Genomic DNA, 9288 nt, shown 5'->3' with positions numbered 1-9288 from the left:
CATTTCCCCCACCCAATCCCACCTTCTCCTTCGGAGTCTGACCACTCTATTGGCTACTTCATACCTTTAAACGGCCAGGTTTGTGACATCATTCTCCCACCAAACCTACTGCCACCTGCTAGAATCTTAGGCTTGCCATGTAGTTGTAAACAAATTTGAATCATCGCAAGTGACCAGTGACCAGTAACCAGTCATTAGAGTGGCCAGTAAACAGTGACCAGTGAACCCCATACTGGGAAACATGCATTCTCTAGCCTCAGCCACCCACACATCCTCTGGGGTGATCTCCTCATCCTTTGTATCTACAATTGATGTGACCTCTTCTCTGACCATGTCTGGTGAGTAAAGAAACTTTTTAAAGTTTTTCATTAGACTTTGACCTGCCTCAATTTACTAATGGAGTCAAAAGGGCTTAGAATAATAGGGGAAAGGATGGAACTAGAAATCTGGACACCTAATTTCATTTGGAATTTGACATGTACTAGGTATAGAACTGGACTATCTGACTCTCTCACAAAATCTGTTTCCTGATTTGCTACATGAGGATAACAGATTGCCCATGTTCTGGTCCCTTACTTTTCTTGCATCTTGAGGGGCATGTTTATAGAGAATGAAATCAGATTTCATGGTTGTATTGTTTCAACTGAAAGAGACAAAACCTAGGCAGGGTGGAAACCAAGAGGTTTCCTCTGTAACAGTTTCCCTTCACCAAGATTTCCACTTCAGTATTTCAAATTTAGTGCTGTTCATAAAAGGGACATTCACATATTTGGGAGTTTTCTGTTTCACCTAGGTGAAAAAAGAAATAGGGAGAGAGGAGCACGAGGACAGGGCTGGAAGGAGGCAGATGTTCTTGGGAAAGCAAGTTTGTGACTGTTTAAGCACACGGCAACAGGAACTCGGTGGAGGAAGAAAATATAAAAATAAAGGAGAAGAAAATGTTAGAATTATAGAGATGAAGAGAATGATGTTCTCGATGAAAAAGAGGTTGGTTAAGATGGATGTGGAAGAAAAGCAAAGATCTTATTTAAACCAACAGACAGCATAGAGTGAATCGTCCCAGAGGCTGGTTTAGAGAATGTTTAGCTTAACAGAACAGCAAGGAAACTAAGACTTCAACTAGGGTATCACTGGGGTAAGCAGGTTATCCGAAAAGTCACACTTGGCTGTTACACTTTTTCTATGACCTCTTTCAACACAGATGATGTTGACAGTTTGAACATGAACATGTTAGAAGTATGTTTTAGAAATGATTCTTCCTCCAAACATGCCAAGCAAAGTGGTTCTAGACAGAGATGGGGAAATGGCATTTTCCATGTCCTATTTTGTTCTGATTTTTAAACTACAGGGATATCTAAAAAATGTTTTGTCCAAACCTGCATCAGAAGGACACATTCCTTTCTGTGATATAAGCTGTCAAGGTGAAGCTGTTTTCCATCTTTACAACGTTTTCTTTTCCTAAAAAGACAATATAGAAATAGTCATTGATGATTTCTAAATTTAAGAACCAAAAGAAAGAACTATATAAGAATAAAAATTCAAGCTCCCATCTCTAATTCCGAGTTTATTTAAATAATTATGTGAAGACTTTTTGTTTTGTCTACATTTCAAATAATTGTTTGGGGCTGGGGTGTATTAATATAAAAGGGAGAAGAAAATGTCAGAAGAAAAGACAAAAATTGTTTTAAATTTGTTATTTTATTATACAGTGATGGTTTTCTCAGATTTTAGAAACAAGACTTTTCTCTAAATGTGATAATAAACTAGGCTTCTATGATTTTGTTAAAGCATTTTTTCTGTTTTTTTAATAACCAAAAGGATTATCAGAAAATGTATTTATATCAATTGAAATATCTACCTAGTGGAATTAATGCCTTTTATTTGGTGTTGGTAATCCCTAGAGGAAGAGAAACAAGAACAATAATGACTTTACACTTATTGTTTTTTTCTCTAGTATGTACAAAATTTCTTTCGTCCTTCCTTTTTTCCTCATTCCCTTCTTCTTTCCCTCACTCCCTCCATTTCTCTCTCCTTCCCTCCCTGCCTTGGTCCTTATGCCTCCCTTCCTTCCTCTCATTCATTCTTTCTTTCTTCTTTTCTTCTCTTCTCTCCAGTTCTGAGGATTGAACACAGGGTCTCATGCATGCTAGGCAAGCATGCTACACAAGCTATATCTCCAGGATATTTTATTTGTTTTCTCAGATAGGATCTTCCTGAATTGCCCACAGTGGCTATCAATTCCTGGTTTCCTGCAATCCCACTGCCTCAGGCTCCCGAGTGCTGGGACCAGAGGCCCAGCACAGCATGCCCAGATTCATCCAGGGTTTTAGCTTTAGTTTTCCCTTCTCCACGTGGCTACCCATCTGTTCTTTACTTTACTTCAATTTCTGTTCACTTTACTTCAAATTTGTGTTCACTTTACTTACAATTACACACATTTTTAGTATAGTTTCTCTGTCTATATGTACTGCTTGAGAATGCATTCAAACTCACCTTCAATTATGAGCTTTGTTTTGATTAACAATATTCACTAAAATCAAAGAGAAACATTCACTTTCATAATATTGTATGCATGATAACAGAAGTCATTTCTTAGCAAATTTGATATACATTCACTTTTGCTCATATCGATATGTTCATTATTATGTAGTCATTCCTTTTAGTTCTGAGCTGTTTTTGACTTTTGCTTCTATCTTTCCAGAACATACTGTAACTCCCTCCAAAGGAAACTTTTTGTAATATCTATTTATCAGTTGTAGTTCAAGACAATACTTTTATTTTATTTATTTTTACGTGGTGCTGAGGATTGAACCCAGGGCCTCACATGTGCTAACCCTAACGTTAGCCCCCTAATGCTGAGCCATAACCTCAGCCCTCACATGAATCTTATGTAATATGACGCTTTTATTTATGGATGAATTATCACTATTGTTATTGTTATAACCACACTAAAGATGAGTAACCTGAAGCTCAGAAACTTTCAATTTCTTTCAAGAAGCATTCCTTGAGAAACTGAATTTCAGGTAGTCATTTTCATGTAGGATCAGCAGTTAGGCTGAAAGAGGGCAAAGATTGACGCTTAAATTATCATTTGGATGGTAAACCTGAACTCTAGGAAATATCACGTGACCTGGAAAAACAAAAGGAGATACTAAAGATCACTGTGGTGATAGCAGTACGATTTTCTATGAACAGGGGAAAACAAATTTCTCAATCTCCAGATTTCTGCTCTTTGCAACAAGAGTCCTGGCCAGGGAGAAACTTTCCATAATCTGTTGCTGATTTTGAACAAGTCAATCTCACTTCCCTGACCCTTGGTGTACTCATTTGCTAACTGGTAAGGTTGGGGTTTCCTCTGAGTTTGAAAATGCTTCAGTTCTAGGGCAAATTCATGAGTCAATACTAGGGCAGGCTCAAAGGAAAGGTAGGACAGGTAGAAGGATGCTTTTAGAGAACAAAGTGTGAAGCAGACCACTTGGGACTTCTGTGCCCAATTTGAGAGAAAAGGCAGGGAATCAGAAGAGTGCTTGCAGCCATCCTAAATGGAGTGATTTGGGGTCTCTCAATGATTATTGGAATGAGGGCCTTCCTGATTACTACAACATTAAGATGATATTGTTCCTCAAATATTGTAAGAATCTGCCTGTCTCATCAATATTTTCACCACCCTCTTCTTCCTACAGAACTTTTCCAAAATTCTTCTTTACATGGAAATGCTGATTCTCTGCAGCTGTCTCTTCCTGTGGTGACCAATGCAGCTTCCCTGACAGGAAGTGTCTGCAACTTCTCCAGAGCCTCTGCTCCAGCTGCCACTTCAGCATGGTTACTGCCCTCAACCTGTGGCACCTCCTTCCAGCCACTCATGGGCAGTGCCTACCTTTATCAACATGCTAGCACAGCCATGGTGTCTGGAGTTACTGGCCAGCACCAGACTCCCATGGCACCTGCCCCCTATCCAAGTATTTCTGAGTTGTATATCCCAGGAAGTGCTGAAAAGAGCTCATCCTCACTCAGGGACTTTAATATGACTGTCACTGACCAGAATACAGCAGATTCTTCCCTATCTATGACATTCCAGTATGACAAAACTTCCAAAGCCAATGTCATGATCCCTGGGTATCCACTACTATCTGGTAGGCTCGTCCAGGTGACACTACCTCAGATTCCAAATCAAGGACATTGCCTCTCACTACCCCACCAAGAAGGAAGCCAGGTCTACTACTATGATCAAAACTCTCTGGGGACTCTGCTCTCTGGAGAACATGACCCCTGCCTGCAATCCTATGGCTCTGTGCCATATGCAGGAAGTAGTGCCACTGCCCCTCAACCAGAAATGGTGACAGTGCTGAAGGAAGTTCAGCCCACAAATGTCCTACCATCAGTCCCTACACCTGTGACCTACTACTCTGTGTCCACTCAAAGCATAGAAAAAACACATTTTCAAGGTGAGTACAAACAGCAAAAAGGGGAAGGAATGAGATTACCATTCGAAAGGAGGGTCCAGTTTTCAGCTGGTAACTGTGGGTCCACACATCCCTAGAATTCAAGTGCTGAGATTTTAACCACAATCTTGTTCAGCAGTCCCCATTTTCAGACTCTGTAAGACAAGCATGCAGCACAGCGTAATGGCCACCCATGCATTTAAGAGACCTCTAGGAGCACACGGAAGGAAGCGGCTGTTCACTATTTTTGCACTCAGTCCAGCTACACAACCACACTATAAATACATTTCCCTAATTTTACTTTGGTTTAGAAAAATACATCAACACATATCAGGGTGTGACAGTTTAATTGTCCCTTAATTGACTGCAGGATTTAACCTCTGTATGTAGAGATGCTGTCCAAAGCAGGAGTCCAAAACCCCCGACCATTCACATTGATCTCATGAGCATCAGCTCCACCCTCTCCTAGGTCATGGTGTTAAGTGTTCTTACATTCTGGGGAGAGTGGAGAGAATTGAGAGGCCCCTATATGAGAGCGAGAGACTTCATGAAAGAGTTTTTCTGGGTTTCCCACAGAGGAGACAAGTGCTCTACCGGAAACCCATGCTGCCATGGTGATGAACCAGCCCAAAAGTAACACTTCAAGGGATCACCTGTAACTAATATGCAACTCTTAACAGATATCTGTCAGTGGTCCTTAAAAAGAGCTAATAGAAATGCTTTCTCCACAGTTGGTGGTTCCCCTGAAAGGTGTGGAGCTGGGAAGGGGGAGCATCCTACTTACCATCGTCCTTGATTCCTTTGCAGGGATGGAAACTTCCCTAGGGATGGAGGCTTCCTTGGGATTGCAACCTCCAAGTCAGACATTTTGTCTGCCACAGCCTCCAGAATTCTCATACATCTGCAATAACAGAAAAAGCCAGGGGCAGGAAATCACAAGTGCCTTAATGGGTCCTAGTGATCCAGTGAGGAACAGAAAACATAAAGCCTCAGAGTCTCCTCATGGAACTCCTCAGGCCAAAATGCAGCTAAGGGACCTAGAGTGTGCATTAGGAGGAGAAGTTGCTCACAGGGATGCAGACAGCAATAGGGCCAATGTGCACACGGCCAAGCACTGTAAGAGCAAAGCTCAGAAAGCTGCATCCAGCAGGAACAGCAAGGCTAAGGGCCATAAGCAAGAAAAGACCAAGAGACCCAGAGCAAACGACTCCAAGAAAGCCGAGGAGAGGAAGCAGCCAGGCAACAAAGTCGAGGCAGAAGACAAGCCAACGGTGCCCAAACTAAAGCGGAAGAGGAACCAACCTGAGCTTTGCCAAGAGTCCTTTAAAAAGCCTCGGAGCTGTCTCGGCATGCACATGTTGGAGTCGGTGCAGGTTTTCCACGCACTGGGGAAGAAGAATGATAAGAAAACTGGGCTCTCTTCCTCCCGGGCCCTGGGAAACTCAGGCAGTACCCAAGACAACCGTACATGCCCAGCTATGAAACCATGGCTGGTGGTTAAGGGTCCTGAGAAATCACAAGTCAAAGCCCAAAATCCAGATATCGGTGCTGAAGGAGAGGGTCCTGCTCCATCCATTGATGAGCCTCCACCACCTGGGAAGGTAAAATTGGTACCTTTGCCTTTTCTGACCCAGGAGAAACCTCCACCTCGACCAGCAATCAATAGGAGGCCACAGTCTCTGGCCTCACGGAGACCCACTGGGTCTTACCCTGCCCAGCCTGGCCCTGCTAGCTCAGCTCAACCCATGGCAGTCAACACATCCCAACCAGCTACTGCCAACCCATCTTGGATGCGTCCTGCCAAGCCAGCTCACCCCGTTTTGACTCATGCCATTCAGTCAGGTGTGAGTGCTTCTACCCAGCCTAGTGCCCCTCGGTCTGCTGCTTCTGGGCCTGCACCCTACAAAACATCATCTTGTACTTCTCTTCATTGGCAACCCGTTCCCAGGGTTGGGACCCAGCCCCAGTCACAACCACCCAAGCCTCAAAACCAATATCTCCTCCAAGACTTTGCCTTACAACCAATTCCATGGAGGAAACCTAATGTTCCTGGGCAAGTAGTATCAACTCCCATCACCAGACACCAGAGGCCAGAGCGGGAAGCCATGAAGAAGAAGGCTCAACAAGAGCGTGAGAATGCTGCCAAGTACACTGCTTTGGGGAGAGTGCAGGGTTTCCTTGAGAGGGAAAGAGAGATGGAGTTTTCTCGCTACTATGGCTACATAATGTAAGAGCTGCTAAGATCAGTGGTGCCACTTAGGGACCAAATAGTTTTCCACATGTATATAGATAGAGTGATACACATTTATTCTCAGATGCTTTCAATGTTTAATAAACTTATACAAATAAATGTAATATAATTCACTAATACATAATAAAGAGGCCTTCTGGTACCATTGTTAGAAAATAAAGAGGCCTTTGGGTCCTACATGGGTTCCAAATACTCTTCTCATATACACATAGATAGATAGATGAAAATTTTTTCAGAGTTGAAAAGGTAATATAGTTTAATAAAGAAATGCTATAGTATTGATTAGAGGGTAAGTAATAAAGAGGCTTTATATTGCCATTTGAATACCAAATAGTTTTCCACATATATATACAGAGAGGTACATAGATACAAAAGTGTTCACTTATACATGTTTAAGACTTAGTATACTTGAATAAAGAAATGTAATAGTATTCTTTGAGAGATAAGTAATAAAGATGCTTTCTGGTACTGCTTGGGCATCACATAGTTTTCCACATGTGTAGATACAAATTTTATAAATATGTAGATACAAAGATACAAATGAATTCATTCTAATATATTTTTAAAGTTTAGTCAAATTGAATAAAGAAACTCCATAGAATTGGTTAATAGATAATAAAGAGGCCTTGTGTTAGCACTTGGCTATCAAACATTTGTCCTCATAGACATATGAATATGTACTCATTCCAATATACTTTTCAAACTTAATAAAACTGAATAAAGAAATGTAATGGAATTGATTAATAGATAATAAACAGGAATTTTCAGTTTGAATGGCTGTTAAGTGTGGTCTATTTTGGTAGTGGTGGGGATCACAGCCTGCATGAGAAGAAAGGAACTCAAATTTGGCCAGGATAATAGAAGTAAAGGCTAGGAATGGGGGAAAGAGGAAGGCATGTATTCCAGCACTAGGAAGGCAAAAAGAAGAGAGATGTATGGGTTTACTGGAAGAATCAGGAATTGGCAAAATGGCTGACCAGTAACACAATGTTTGAAACTAGGGATAAAATGATAAAATGTCAAGCAAGTTGAAAATGATAGGAGACGGGTTCAGGTTGACCAGAAGAAATGCAAAAATCCAATAAAAACCTCTCATGGAGAATGGCCTAGTTTTTGGTCTACCTGAAAGGCATTTTACAAAAGAAGATTCAGGGCACATCTCCACCAGGTTTGGGTCACTTAAGATCCTAGCTGGGAAAGGTGAATACAAAACACGGGAAATCTACCAGGGGTGGTAGAGGGTTCACAGTTACCCTGAGGGAAGCTCATAACCTGGGACTTGGCCAAGTGAACTCAGCAGCGTGGGGCCCACCCAGAACATGGCCTGGAATAAATCACCATTGACTCAACACCCATGCACCAGGGCAGCAGAGAGGCACTACTTGAATAAACCTTCACACACAAGGCCAGTATCACTCTGACAATTTACTAATGGTTGAGAAGCAAGGCCTCAATCTGAGGCTTGTGTCCTCAAGTCCTCAGTGTTGGCAACGGCCCCCAGCAGGCAGCCAACCTGGTTTTCAGAGCACAGCATAGAGATGTTGGGGTAGAGGGTGAAGGAGAGAGATCACACTTGAAAGGGGGTTAAATACTGAACTGAGAAGCCTGTCAGGTCCTCTTCCATTGATTCTGGTAAGCGCTGTCTTCAGCGACCATTGCCATGAACGGAAGCCCACAAGAAAAACATCACTCCTTGGCTTCCATCTCCACCCAATGCAAGCACAGTGCGCATGCGCAAAGAGAAACCTGCCAACAGCTGCAGGATCCAGCAGCCCCAACAACTTTCACCCATTCCCTCAAAATTGCCAGTCACCATCTTCACCACTCTTCCCACAGGAGTCATCACCTTTTCCCTCATTTTGGAAACTTCCAGAGATATTTAACCCCAAAATGTATGTATCACAATTTGTTAAATTATCTGACCCACAGATTTGAAATGTAACCTCTATGACATATTAAATTCCTATGTGTATTTGCATTCTCCTTTGTAGGATTTGCCTGGCTTTCTTGCTTTTCCTATTTACCAGGTCTCTGGAATATTTTTCATCATGTGTTTCATTTTATTTTTAATTCAGTATTCTTTCTGAGAGTATCTATTACGTTCATTCATGTTTTCCCTTTTAGATTAGTCTTCTTTTGATTTCTACCATCTCCTCTAATGTCCATTTATGTTGTTCCTTTTTATTATGAAACATAAAACTCAACATTTAGACCATTTTTATGTGGATAACTCTATAGCATTAAGTAGATGCACGATGTTGTTCGAGCATTATCCACTATCCAAATCCAAAACTTCTCACCATCCCAAACAGAAAGCTATATACATGATATAATTTTCCATTCCCCTCTCAGATTCTGTCCTATTTTGCATTGCGTGGCCTTCTGTCTTTTAGCTAGTTTTGAAAGAGTGGGCTACCATCTGATGTGCTTGGGGGGTTCTTTTCTGACTTGTTTTCGTCCTCTGAGAGGATGCTATTCTCCTTTTTCTTAGAATACCTGTATTTGGGATTTGGTTTCCTTCTTTTCTTGCTATGCACTTTGATGCAAAATTCATTTTCTTTGTAAAAGTATGGTTGAGGATAGAGTTTCTTATGT

The 9288-nt window shown here is 41.6% G+C and overlaps 1 pseudogene; it reads left to right on the top strand.

Annotated features, from left to right (window-relative positions):
* The first annotated feature begins 241 nt into the window (after positions 1–241).
* Positions 242–6673, top strand: LOC144368949 (uncharacterized protein C2orf78 pseudogene; annotated as a pseudogene).
* The last annotated feature ends 2615 nt before the right edge of the window (positions 6674–9288 follow it).

This window comes from Ictidomys tridecemlineatus, chromosome 12 (assembly GCF_052094955.1).
Source record: "Ictidomys tridecemlineatus isolate mIctTri1 chromosome 12, mIctTri1.hap1, whole genome shotgun sequence".
Lineage (NCBI taxonomy): Eukaryota > Metazoa > Chordata > Mammalia > Rodentia > Sciuridae > Ictidomys > Ictidomys tridecemlineatus.
Note: the sequence above shows the minus strand (reverse complement) of the source record. Positions and strands in the feature narration are given on the sequence as shown.